Below are 16000 nucleotides of genomic sequence, written 5' to 3' on the forward strand. Positions count from 1 at the left end.
ACAAAATTATAGTATAAAATCATTTACAAACTCTAAAGTACACTCTGGAAAAAACTGTATGTCAATCTGACTTTAAATGAGTGAGATATGTATGTGTTAATATTTTCACAGAATAAAAAGTACAAAAACAAATAGCTGAAAAGTTGAAAATTGTCAACTTTGATATCTCGACTTCGGAGGATTGTAATTCATTGAATTTTTAACCAAAAATGACAAAATTATAATCTAAACTAATGTACAAACTCCAAACTACTAGTTGGAAAAAACCGCATGTCAATCCGACTTCAAGCGAATAAGATATGCATGTTTTAAAATTTTAAAAGAATACAAAAAAAAAGCTAAAAAACTAAAACAAAAAAATGACAAATGTATAGTCTAAAATCATGTACAAACTATAAAATAAACATTGAAAAAAATGCATGTCAATCCGATTTGAAACGAATGAGATATGCATGTTTTAAACTTTTCAAAGAAACCGGTTCTGGCCCCTAAAAGTGGTTCCGGTTCCTAACATTGGTTCCGGTTCTTAAACCCGATTTACCCAGACCCGATGGGCCCAAACCCGGATTGGCCGAAATCTGGATAAAGTCATTCTTTAAACCCGGAACCGGAACCAGTTCTATATATTTCGGTTCTAACGGTTCCGGTTCCGGTCCAATTTTTCGGTTTTAAATCACATCCCTACTCCATACATCCCATTTAAGATGTGTTACTTTGTCACATGATTTGTTCCTTTGTCACATGAACCATTCCCTTCTCAGTTGATTCGTTCCTTTGTCACATGCTTCATTGAACTCCAAGTTCTGCAGCGAATTCCAAGTGCTCCAAATGTTGGTCAAGACTTCATAACCCAATAGTAGTGTGTTATCCTATACATGCCCACGTGTGCAAGAGGATAGCTACTACTTCTACGGGTAACCATGATTTGATAGCTTGTTCGTACCCATTAAGAGACTAAGATGAAAAAGAGAGAAGTTGTGACATATGGTGCTATGTGCTAACTATGTCATAGTCTTCACTACTATCAAAATGAAAAACTATGAGAGACGAAGAGGGGAACATGGGTATAGATTGCATCATGCATTACTTTCTTTCCTTTTACTTTAAAAAGTAATTTAAATGGTTTTAAAAATATAAAACAAAAAGCGGGGTGTTTCATTAATCGATCTTGGTCTGAATCCTTCATTATCATTCAATAAACTTAAAAGATCAAAGTTAATAAAATGGTCCACAAAAGTAAAAAACAAAACTCAAATAATTGATAAAGCTTGGAAAAAATACAAAATTAAAGATAAAAAAAGTAAACATAAATATCTAGTTCTCACTTCTCAGCAGAATTCTTCATTTATTTTTTTTCATGGAATCTGCAACTGCTTCTTGTTTCTCTTCACGACGACATTGATACTAGTTATGGAGTTAATGTATGATGATTCGTGACTTAGATGTTTAAACACTAGATTATTATTCTTTTTATGATTATTTACTTTTTTTTAGGATGTTGGTAATATAAATTATATTAAATAATTTTTATGTAATAATTAAGTGATCCTGATTAATTTCCACCTATACCGATTAATCTCATGATCCCAGTCAGCCAATTAGCGGGGTGTTTAATGTTTTTTACGACCTTGGAAATGGCATATGCCAATTTCAAATTCACACTTAAATGACAAAAAAAAAATGGTGGTCATGACCGTGGACAACAAGAAGAAAAAGAAGGATATAGACAAGCTATGGGTATGGTTGGACCCCTTACTTTAATATTTAATAAAATAAATAACTAAAATGGTAAAAATATATTTTTACATGCGTCAACGAAGTAGAACATAAAAAAACGAAATTACATCGACAATATGTTTACCCAACCCCTTAGCAAAACAAAAGACCGAAACTGAACATAAGTCTTTTGATAAACCAAAAGAACCAATTATGTAACTTTCTAAATTATATTATTAGGAAAGTAATCTATATTTTAATTGGGTGAACTATGTATACTATTAGGATATGCATTTTTTTTTATGTTATTCGAAAAACTGCAATAAAATCTTTATATATTTAAAAATTACATTTTTTGGCTAACATTTCAAAATTTATTACAAATTTGGTCCAAAATTTACACTTTTGGCCCAAATTTTAAATGTTATTACAAATTTGATCCAAAATTTACCCTTTTTGCCTAAATTTTAGAATTTTATTACGAATTCATCCTAACTTTAGTTTTTTACAACTTTTTTCTCAACCACCTAACCCCTTAAACTACCTGCTTTGCTCTACTCCTTCAGTGTAACCCTAAAGTAAACCTGACTAACTTTAAACGTCACTCACTACCACCCGACTACTAACCAATAACCACTGCCATCACACCACTGCTATCACCACAATCCACCACACCAACGCAGATTCACAACACTGTAGAACTCTCCCAAGATATGATGGGAAATCCATCGAAGTTGCTTACAACCGATATTCCTTAGTTACAACAATGTGATTGTTTGATTATGTATACTTGAATCGATTTATGCCTCAACGCCATCATAGCACCACCATACCGTCGTCGCAAGGAAACATTCGTCACCGAAAAGAATTAATCACAAAGTCATTATTGAAAGTCTTAATAAGTTTTAGACAACATTACATAAATGGTACATGTGGTTTCCCAGATTCTTGGTTTTTCATCCTGAATGTTTTTCCATCACATAAATGGTCGAGATGGTTTTCATACCGAAAAAAACTAATTGCCGAAACAAAGTACCCGTCCCGAAAAGAAACGAATTGTCGAAACAAAATATCCGTCGCTCGCAGCATTGCACGGGTACCGGCTAGTGTGTCTATATATATATATATATATATATATATATATATATATATATATATATATATATATATATATATATATATATATATATACATGGAAGGGTTATATGGAAAACTAAAAAACCCTAAAAATCATAAAAGTGCATAAAAAATACTTAAAGATCACAAATCTTTTTTTTTTTGACTTTATATTCTTAAAAATCGCAGCTTGTTTTATAAATTCGCTGAAAAAAAAATTTAAAAATCGATTTTTTTTTATTTTTTATTTTTATATTTATTTTTTATTTTGGTTTTTTTTTCAAAAAAAAATTCAGGGAAACTATATAATAAGTTGTGATTTTTAAGAATATAAAATCAAAAAAAAGATTTGTCATCTCTAAGTATTCTTTTATGCATTTTTATGATTTTTAGGGTTTTTTAGGGTTTTTTTTGTTTCCATAGAACCTACATGCATACATACATACATACATACATATATATATATATATATATATATATATATATATATATATATATATATACACTATGAAAATAGGTGTTTGTTTACAATTTTTTTATAAATATGTGTTTGTATACAAATGTATTTATAATAAAATAGGTGTTTCTATATATTTTTTTTATAAAAGTAGATTTGTATATATTTATGTAATTAATAAATACCTATTTTCATAAATAGATATTTCGTATACAAAAAAAAGTTTTAGAAAAAAGTTTTTATATAGAAAAAATAAGATTTTTATGTGATTATTTTTTTTGTATAAATATAGATTTATAAAGAAAAAACATATCGGAACAAAATTTGAGATAAAAAGGTGTAAAAAAACTAAAGTTAGGATAAATTCATAATAAAATTCTAAAATTTGGGTGAAAAGGGTAAATTTTGGACCAAATTTGTAATAAAGTTTAAAATTTTGGCCAAAAGTGTAAATTTTGGACCAAATTTGTAATAAATTTTGAAATCTGGACCAAAAATATAATTTTTGAAAGTTGGATTACCTGTTGACCAGGTAAAATGATTAAATTGAATACGATTACCGATTTTTGGGGCGTAATCGAATAAAAAAAGATATAATGACTAAATCGATTATGAGGCTAATATGTAAGGACTTTATTGTAGTTTTCCCTATTCAAAATACTAAATACTAATAAGCTAAATTATATATATATATATATATATATATATATATATATATATATATATATATATATATATATATATATTTTAATATAAAACCATTATTAATTAATTAACCAAGAAATGAATCCAAAGCGTCGAAATTTAAAATGATCAATGGCAAAAGTAAGGTTGTAGACTTTTACAATCGACGTATATGCATCGGATTATAACAAAACTCATTTTTTTTAGTGTAATTGTTTAGGCCATGTTTTTTATCGAAAAAAAAAACCGAATATACCGTTGTTCATGATTTTTCATCCTCTTTGCATAGAGATCGATACTGATATATAAAAATGATTTTTTTTTCAAAAAAACCACTTCATTTTCTTTGTTTTTTGAAAATTTAAGGTATATTTTTTATCGGAAAAAAAACTAATAAATATATCAAAATTCATATTTTTTGGTACTTTTTTAACAAAGATCCATATTGATGTTAAAATAAAAAATTCAGTTCAGATTCACATTGTTAATCTTCTCAGATTCACAGTGTGAATAATATCAGATTCACATTGTAAATTCTGAAAACTATATTATATACAGTTCGAATTCACAATGTGAATAGATCTATTTGTCGATTCTACAAAATTAATTTACGAGTAATCAAAACGTTAAAATATTATAAAACTACATGGAAATATATTTCGATTCATATGTAAATTTCACTTAATTTGTGAATGATCAAAGAGTTGTAATAGTAAGTCAGATTCACATTGTGAATGTTAAAATTAAAATATTTACAGTTCAGATTCACAGTGTGAATATGAACTGATCGAGTTTTTTTAAATCGATGTTGATGTTTATTAATAGAAGACAAAAAATTGAGATTTTTGGTATAATTAGTTTTTTTGTGGATAAAAATGAACTTAAATATTGAAAAGAAACAACAAAACGAAGTGAGTTTTTTTCGAAATATTTTTTTTACATATATGAATATGGATCTCTATGGAAAGAGGACGAAAAATCGTGAATAACGTTATATTCGGTTTTTTTTCGATAAAAAACGTAGTAAATTTAAACGAAAAAAAGAAATGAGTTTTTCTGTAAAAAGATGAGTTTTATGGTATAATTTGTTGCATGTGCGTCCAATGTATAGGTGTACATTCATTCTTTTGGCCGTTGATCATTATGATTTCTGACGCTCAAGATTAGTTCATTGGTTCATTGGTTCCTTGTTTTATATATATATATATATATATATATATATATATATATATATATATATATAGAGAGAGAGAGAGAGATAGGTTCAGGTATTCAATGTAATTATTGTGTGGTTATAGGATTTAATATCAGCCAATCATTCTTAAAGGGTATTAGTGTAATCTTAACATATAATTAATATTATCCCGATTTAATTAAAATCTGATTGATTTCAATCAAATTCCTAAATATCAGGCTATTAAATATGGATCTTATCAACCATAACATATATATATATATATATATATATATATATATATATATATATATATATATATATATATATATGCATCAGATATGTTTTATTCTATTGAAGACTAATCGTTCATCATCTTCATATCATATTTCTTATTCTGATATTTCGTTAATGGAGGTATGTTTTTCATACATTATTTATTATGTTATTTTTGACTAATCGTTCATCATATGCATATAATTTTTGTTATCCTGATATTGCAGATTAATGGTTCATCAGATACATATCATATTTGTTGTTATGATATTTCATTGATGAAATTCATATTTTGAATTATATTTGTTTTGATTTCAGAACAAAGATAATGTTGATAACAATAACAAGGACTTTTCTGATAACAATGGTCGGAATGTCAAGCAATCCAAAGTGAATCAAGATTCGAAGAAAAAAAAGATGTGGAATTTGTTTTGGTATTGGTCATGATAGGAGGAATTGTCCTCATGCATTGGTCAAGAGAGAGTAGAAGTTTGTTTCGTCAAGAGAGATTAGAAATCCGATAATGTTTTCAGTTTAGTCTTATCAGATGTTATGGAGTTTTATTTCAGTCTAATAATTATATGGATTCATGAATTTTAGGGTTTTATCCTTGTAATTTATGTTTTCATTCAATAAATATTAATAATTTTCATTTTGATTTTGATATAATTTCATACATTTTGTTATTTATCATCTGCTTACTGATATGTTGCTGTAAATGTATTTTGTTTTCATATTCGTATAGAATAATTGTGTGTAATTGTGTTATACTTAATATTTTATGCAAACATTCTGTTAGAACGATTGTTATTAAGATGTGCAGAATGTTAATGTGGATTACAAAATCCAGAATAAACAAATACACAGTTTAATGTATGTTTTTAAATGCATTTTGTTTTTCTATTCGTATAGAATAATTGTTCCTAACTGCGTTTTAATTAATGATTATGCAAAGATTCTGTTAGAATTGTTGTTATTAAATTTTTGCAAAATGTTAATGTTTATTACAATATCCAGAACAAACAAACACAAAATAAATTTATTGTAATTCTTGTTTCACCTATTATGACAGAATAAGAGTCTGGTATCCTCATTGTTTTTTTAGTATATGCGTTTATGCGTAATTAATCAGTAATCATACGTAAATTCATACGAAATAAATTTATTTTTTTAAAGTTTGCTGAATAAATTAATTAAAAGTCAAATTTACGCAGGATGATAAGTTGTAAGGCCTTATCTATGGAATGTATTATCTTTGGAATATGAATTTGTCAAATTTTTACAATATCATGATGAATAATAGGATTTTGTGTTGATTCTTATCTTTACAATGTTTCTAAAAATTTAAAAACTAAATCATTGATAATAATGAATGCAGATATAACGCATTTTTAGTTACATATCAATTATAGGGTTTCTCCTTTTTTTTAATATATACTTAATTGGCTCAAAGTTTGTAAGATTGAATTTTTTTTGTTTTCTCCAATCATCTGGTGTTCAATCGTGCTGTAAATTATCTTATGGATGATACAGTATCAGCTGGAGACGATCATATTCATGATCAACATGAATATCCTAATGATTATGCACATGATTATGAAGATTTCGGGTTAGCTGATCATGATTCTCTACATAATATCGATTTTCAAATAGTAGACAATAGCAATCTAAATATAGGTGATATATCTTTATAAGTTTTTATACTTGTTAATTTTTATAATAATAATGTCGAACTTGTATATTGTTATTTGCAATCTGGCGAAACTTGCACTTACAAAGATGAGGATACATTAGAACACATTCAAAATCATATATATGACAATTCCGAATATCACTTCGGTGATTGTAGTAATAATATCCCAGGTGATGTATTTTAATTATTTATTTGTTTTTTTATATATTTAAGTATCCATTACACGTATTCTACTTAAAAGATGCAGAAAACGAAATCGAGTTCATTGATTATGAGGCAGATGATACTATAGCCGATGATAACATTGATTTACAGAAATGTTAGTATACCAATAAGAGAATATTTTACTAAACTAGATTAATTCTTTGCGATTGTTTGCAATTTGCATAAAGGTTAATCCTTTTTTTTGATGCAGAACAATATCATGTTACACATGATTATGTTTCTCCTAGTCGATCATCTTATTGGATTCCTGTTGTTTCGGACCACATCAAACCTAAAATCAATTCAATCGTTGAATCATATGGTGCCGCATTATCAATGTATAACAATTATGCATCATTAGCAGGTTTTGATGTCAGGCTTGGAACAATTAGAACAACCAAATCCGGCATTATCACACAACGACATTTGCTATGCAATCGGGAAGGTAAACCAAGAACCGCTAAAGTGGATACTCTAGACCCTCAACATAATAAGATTCAGAGAAGGAAAGACTCATTTAGGTGCGAATGCAAAACGAAAATTGTTTTTATTCTACTACATGGTACTAATAAATATATTGTTGATGAATTTGTCGAACAACATAATCATGAGTTGTTTGGTAAGGACATCATGTTTTTGTCTCGTACAAAGAGGAAACTTGATTATTCTCAGGAGATGTTTATTCATAACTTGTCAAAGCAAAATATTGGTGCCTAAAGAGCACATAGATTGTATACCGGACTTCAGGGTGGGTCTGACATTCGAGGTGGGTTGGGTTCTGATTTCAAGAACAGTACGAGAAATCTCAATTCTTACATAGGTTCCAGGGACGCAAAATTCCTTGTAGTGAAGATGCTGGAAAGGAAAAAAAAATATCCCAACTTTTTCTTTCGAGCTTAAAGTTGTGCAGAAAAAATTGAATGCGCTTTTTTGGGCTGACGAAACCGCAAAGTACAACTACAATGCTTTTGGAGACGTTGTATCCCTTTATGCCACATTCAGCATGAATAAGTATTTTTTAAATTTGTAATGTTATCACAACTTTTTTTTACTCCCAATAATGATAACCAATTTTTATATTTTAAAACAGATATGATATGGTTTTCGTACCGTTCACTAGGATAGATAACCACAAGAAATGTGTCACTTTTGGTGCTGGACTTTTGAGTAGAGAAGATGGTAGTTCTTATTCTTGGCTGCTAGAGCATTCTTGAAAGCATTCAAAAAGCAACCTACGCTTGTTCTTACAGATCAAGATCCAGCTTTAAACAACGTTGTAAATGAAGTTTTTCCAATGTCATCACATAGGTTTTATATGTGGCATATTACAAAAAAATTGTCAAACAAGGTGACTATTTTTTTTATTCTGATAATACTGTAAAAAGGTTTATCGTGTTAGTACATATCTTTCTCTCAGAGTATAATTCTGCCAGAATTATACTTAAGTTACATAATGTAATTCTGCTAGAATCATTTAACAAAATTCTATCAGAATTTATGTTTCGGAAAATTCATCTCCTTCATTCGACGTACACCACCATTTTATATTTTACTCAAATAGATTTTTTGTATTTTTATTCAGATAACATCCCAACTACCACAAACTCAGCTTTTTGGAAGCGTTTTCACTCTATAATTTGGAATTCTAAGATGGAACCACATGATTTTGATAACGCATGGCAATCTTGTTTACATGAGTTTAACATTTCAAATAACAAGTGGATGCAAGAGATGTATGCGTTGGGTAGACGTTGGGTACCTGCATTTTTCAAGGACATACCGATGTCTGGTCTTATGAGAACTACATCATTCTCTGAAGGCCAAAATTGGTCGTTTCAGAACAACACCCTTACCGGTTCTTATCTTTTAATGTTTATGATGACATTTGAGGGTGTTATGGAACGTCAAAGACGTAATCAATTTGTCAGTGACTTTAACACTGCTACAACACTTCCTAGATTCATCACATCTAGTCCAGTTGATCCACATGCTTCAAAGGTCTACACTCGTAAAATATTTTATCAGGTTCAGAAAGAGATTTCGGATTCTGATAATACTTGTTTCCAAATGAGTGTTACTTCTAACAATGATGTTGACATTATTATTTTATTGGAGAAACAAAAGAACATAAGCACAATGCAACCATCAAATCCTGTTGTTGATGACAAACTTGAGGAATACCATTACAATTGTCTTATAAATGATACCCAATACACGGTATGTTATTACTTCCTTATATAATCATTTATTTTTAATCACATAATAAGACTTTCTAACAAATACTCATATATTATCATAAATATTACAGGTTACACACTCAAAAATAGATGGTTCATACAAGTGTACCTGCATGCATTTTGAACATGTCGGTCTTTTGTGCAGGCACATATTCTGTGTCTTTAAGTTCTACAGTATTCAACAGATTCCTGAAGAATACATTATGAGACGTTGGCGTCAGGATGTTATTCCAACAGAATTGCTTAAGAAGCGTTTCTCTAATTCTTTGGTTGACTCAAATTCTGACATGACTGCTATTGAAATTTTTTCAAATGTAGATCGTTGCGTTTCATTTTTGAGCCATGATGCAGCAAAATTAAAGTCATACCTTGAAGAGTTGAATAAGCTGAAGAAAAAATTAGTAGATGATTGTCCAGCCCCTGAGATGTCATCAAGAGAATCATTCTACAACCAGATTATAGGTGTAGAATTAACTAATGATGTCCCCGATATTGAGAATCCATCTGATATTCATAATAAGGGAACTGGCAGACGTGGTAAGAGATTAAAATCAAAAAAAGAAATGCTGGAAAAAGTAAGTTCGAAGCCTAAGCGAAAGTGTGCTTTATGTAAATAGATGACTAACCATGATAAGCGAAATTGTCCTCTTAAAAACGTGTCTAAGTAGTCTGCTTTATATATAGGTTTTTTGAAATGTTATATTACATTAAAACTTTTTATTTCACGTTTAGTAGTGATATTGATTACAATTTTACGAGTCTTTAATATAATTATCATATATGGTTATGCACTATTGCACACTGTGTTGTCATTCTTTATCCAAGCGTATTACCCCAACTATTCGACTATGTACAATCATTATTTCCCATTAGGATTTATTCTGACCAAAAACTCACTTTTTCCAAAACATTCTTTCAACACCACAGTAAAATATTCAAAAACAATTTAACTTTAATCCATTTATGTCAATTCTTTCAGAACAATGTAATATCAGAACTTACCAAATCATAAAATAATTTTATATATATTCCACATTATATTCATTCTTTCAGAACACTGGCAAACCATTTGGATATTTTATAATTTTAAGACCCTTTAAAAACACTACTACGTAACACACACAAAAAATCTCAATATTTTTTCATTACAAAAATACTGAATTATAAACTTTGCTCAAACATGAAAGAACATAATCTTTAAACATTCTACCACTTTCATTCCAGTTACTTCATTCTATCAGAACATGGTGGAATCAAAATTTTATCAATTCATAACCACGATTAATGTGTATTATAACTTTTATCAAATTTCCATAACAAAGGCATATCATAATTACATACTTGAAAACCATAACTTACATGTACACTACCAACCATCTTTCAACTCAATCATTATTGGTAACATTATGTCAAAACATGAACTTCAAACATTTTAAACTTCAACACATTACTTATTTTCATAATTTTCATATCCATATACACATTCCAACATCAATCAACTTCTAATGCTTCCCAAAAAAAGACAACTAGAACAAACATCATTCACATTCTACTGTTTCCCAAAACAAAGACTTCTAGAACAAAATAAAACATCCTAACATACGTCTTCCGACAGTTCCCAAACAAAATACCTAGTCCAAAACAAAACATGTTACCATAAGTCTTTCAACACAAACCATCCTACCATGATAAAATGCCCATCTTAAAAATGACACCTTCCACGTCTCTGCTTCTCCCTAGTTTCCTTCACTTCATTCATCACAACCATTTTCTCCAATGGATCAAGCCTGTCATACGCTTCTGCATCTCTCTCCAACATACTTTTATACCTGTTGTAGTCGGATTTCATAAGCCTTGCCATGTATTTGATTCTTAAATTATTTAAAGCAAGTACATCACTTTGTTTTTTACCTGTAAAACCGCAATCCCAACACCCTGCACTTTCCCCTATATATGACTCCATATGCCTCATAAGATACACTCCACAGTCTGATCCTTCTTTTTCTACTTTCCATGTGAATTTCATTATACGAGCTTTAATTTTGTTGAAAGTTGTTAATTTTTGGTAATTCTCTGTTTTTAAATAGTTCCCAAGCAATTTTTTCTACAATACAATACAATCTATATATTAAAATTCTTTTTTAACAATACAAAATTCAAGTTATATAAAACTTATAAAATGTAATTCTTAATCTTACCACAAGAACTGGTTTCCTTCCATATATATCTTCAACAATACCTTTTCGGTTGACATGGTCTATAATGTAGTAGGTTAGTACCCTTAGATCAAAGCATATCAAATAATATTTACTCTTATCAACTACTGGAAAGAAAACCTGGTATAAAACATAATTTATAACAATAAGCTACATTTGTATAATAAATATGTATGTTATAAAACACAATTATTAATCAAATTACCAGTCCAACATCCTAGATATTTTCCTTTTTTGGTAGACTTCTAATGTGGAGTTTCAACATCGAATCAAATAATGATTGGGTTCGATCGTATGCAACCGATGCATCCAGTATCTCATCTGCCTGTATACATAAATGAAACAATCAACATAACACATATTATTATTTACTACTAGTAGTAAAATTGAATACTTACCAACAAATTTGTGTCAAAGAAAACTCTCGCAACTGATCCTACATCCCTTAGTTCCTCCATTCTATTGAGTAATGATGTCCAACAGTCAATGATTATCGCATGTATAAACGTGTTGCTTTTAAAATGATATGCAAATCCTTGATGCAACACATGACCGCTCCCAATGTTCCATATCTCTTCCCTGCTCAACAATTTTAATGAAATCAATTTCACATCCATGTTTTAAAAGCAAACCACTAATATATATTAGTTCAGTTACCCATAATCTCTTTTTGATGCAAAAACTGAATTGTATAATGCCATCTCATCATTCTTCACATTGTCACCAATTCTTACAATCCTTTCAACAAACGGTGATTTTCCATATACAGGTAACTTTTGCCTTCGTTTTCCCATTTTTCCATTGTCTTCATCTTCCTCACCTACTTCAACTATTTCCAAGATTTCTTTTCCTCTTCTTTTTTCTTTTTTATAACTGTCCAACACAGTATCATCTGTCATTTTAATTGTTGTTTCCAACACTTAAGGATGCTCCAAGAATTGTGAACAGGTTAGATGGTCTGTATTATCGACCTTTTCCACATTAGGTGTACTGAAACCTCCACCATCATCCTTTTTATCCCCATAAACTATCAATCCTCTAACTGGAGAGAATCCATTTTCATTACCACCATCTGCCTCTCCTTTGTTACTATTAGCATCAAAACCATGTTCATTATCTTTCATTCCTCCACTTTCTGCATTCTTCACTTCGTTGAACAATTCTTTGTTTTTTTCGTACCACTCCTTCAACAGCAAGCTTCTGGGAATTTCTCAATTTCACCTTTCAAAGCCATTTCAATATTCTTCTTTTCGGATAAGATTATTCCATAGTTATGCTCGATAATAGCCATGTATGCCTGTAAAGGGTATATCAACATATGAGTACTAAAATTCTGACAGAATTAATGTTTAACATAATAACTATTTCAATTACTTTAAGCTTTAAACTATACATTTTAACACTACTTTCCAGGAAATTCTCATAGAATTTATGTCTTACCTCCTCATCCCCATAGTCTCTCTTCAGCCCGTCCAACATTTCATCTTCATCCATCATTTCATCATCAACATCAACATTTTCAAAGTTTTCCTGTAGCTGCCTTCCAAACCCCCCAACACTAATCTCCAACTTCTCTATTTTTTCAAGAACAACACCCGTAACATTTCTCACAAACGGTAACCTTTTCATTATCTTGACGCCTGAGAACTTCATGTTATACACATACACCAGCTACATCAAATTTTTTTTACATTAATTAGTTCAATATACATATTTCAATGTAAATTAAAGTATATATCTAATCGAGACAACAAGATTACCGTCAAAACGAGTATAGGTCCACTGTAATAGCATGTCTTATCATCCCTTCTCCACAACTGTTTTTTGCTGACCAAACAATCTAGAATATACTTACACCAATCAATTTTCGAGAAGTCTTTTACCAACACTAACTTATTAACAACATTTATTTGATTGGTACCACTCAAAGTTGATTCCAAAAATGGGTTAATGAAAAGGGTAAGGAAATTCAGCCTAAACATAAGATTGTCTTGCTTTGTGTTTTTTTATCCTTTTCAGGTTTTCTTCACCATTAAACCCTTTTCTCATATTGATTTTTCCATTCTTGCAAAACTTCATTATCTTTCTCACAACTACTCATGTTCAAGAAGTATTCCTCTACATTTGGGAACCCCAACATGTCATGCACTGTCTCTTTTGTAATTTTAATCACCATACTCTCTAAAACTAGACGATTACTCTATGGATCATAGTGATCTAAGAGATAGTAGTTAAGTAACCCCAGAGTAGTGTCCATGTCAATATTCAGAAGTGAACCAAAACCCATAGACACAATCCCATTTTTCTGTGCAGGGGACATTACTTTTACAGTTGCACTAACCCTTCCACTAGTCATCCTAGTTGCAAGTCTTCTATAACCTTGTGGATGGTCCTTGCTTAATTTTCTAACCTCCCCCTCCATCTTTTTGATTTTAACATTCTCATGTTCTATTTTTCCCTTCTTTCTCTTTGGAGATTTCTTTGAATGTGCATCATTCACTACCTTTTTTCTTTTAACAACATCTTCCTTATCTTCCATATCCATACCAATTTCTACCTTTTCATTGTCTCTCTTAGACCCACTCATGCTCTCCATAAGTAATTCATTTAAACTTCTTGGTTTTTTTTTCCTTCAGCACTTGCTTCTGCTGATTTCTTATTATCCTTAACAGGTGTCGTTCTCGCAGAACCCTTCCTTTTCATCCTTCTTACACTTGTACTATCGATACGTATTGTCTCTTGTTTATCTTTGTTATCAACTGTTGAATCACATAAACATAATTACTCATGCTATACTCATTTGCATTACACAAACATTATTTAATAACCCAATAACACTAATTCAAAAATATATTAGAAATTTAATAAGTAAGTTTGTTGTAATATTTAATTTAATACCATTTATCCTAGAGTTATATTGTATACAATTACAAATTCTACAAGAACTTGTATACAAAATTTAATTTTACACTAGCCATATCAGAATTATATACTATAAATCAGTAATTAGAAACACTTAAGAACTTACCTGATTTTCCAGATTCTACATTCTTCTTTCCATGTTCTGATCTTGATGTTTTTTTTCTGTGCTCCTTTGTTTTACTTGATCCAACAATATTTATATGAATTGGTTCATTTCCTACACCTTCTGCTTCATCAAGTAACAAAAGATACATATTTGGCATCAACATGTTCTAAAATTATTGTTATTATTTTTCATGAACCAAAAAAAGAAGACTACCTGTAGGTTGAGAAATGATATTCTCTTTCACGGGTGTTGATCTGGTATGATATTTCCTTCTCACATTTGTTTGGCTTGTAATATCAACATTAATTGGCTCCGACTCTGGTTCTGCAACAACTAATGAATCAAATGATTACAGTTCATTAGTAACATTTTTAAAAAATAATCAACCATAATTCAATCTCTATAACCGCTATCTATACTTATTATGTTTTCATTCTTTAAGAATGCAACACATGTACATACACTGGTTCTTTGAGAACTAAAGTCAAATAGTAAATACAAATAAAGCCAACCCCCCAAAATCACAGGAATAAAAAAATAGTTCATTAGTAGCATTTTTCAAAATAACCAGCCATACTTCAATCTCTATAACCGTTATCTATACTTATTTTGTTTTCATTCTTTAAGAATGTAACACATGTTCATACAATAATTCTTTGAGAACTAAAGTCAAATAGTAAATACAAATAAAGTAAACCCCCCAAAATCACAGGAATAAAACAAAAAAACAATCTAATTCATAATACAAAAAAATACAAAACAAAACAACAATATCATCCCCTATAGTCACAGAACATCAAACACATACAAGATTTTGGCAATGTTTAAAAAAACCAACTCACTATACTAAAAAAAATACAAAAACCAAATGACACTATCAGCCCCTAAACGTACACAACAACAACCACATATAAGAATTTAAGTATTGTGATTCTAACAGAATGCATTACGTAGAAACATTGCCAAACAACCATGTATTCTAACAGAATATCATCTATAATAATTCTAACATAATCGACAAAATAATAAAAAAAAAAAACAATACTTTTTTTTTTACTCTTACAAAACACAAAACAAAAACAACAATCACATACCCTTTTTTTGCAAAACAATAGTCACATAACTTAAAATTCCAAAAATTTAAAAGAATTTTCAATCCCCAATTTCAGAAAACTCTAATAAAAAATACCATTTTTTCC

This window comes from Lactuca virosa, chromosome 9 (genome assembly GCF_052849685.1).
Source record: "Lactuca virosa cultivar CGN04683 chromosome 9, Lactuca_virosa_CGN04683_v6, whole genome shotgun sequence".
NCBI lineage: Eukaryota > Viridiplantae > Streptophyta > Magnoliopsida > Asterales > Asteraceae > Lactuca > Lactuca virosa.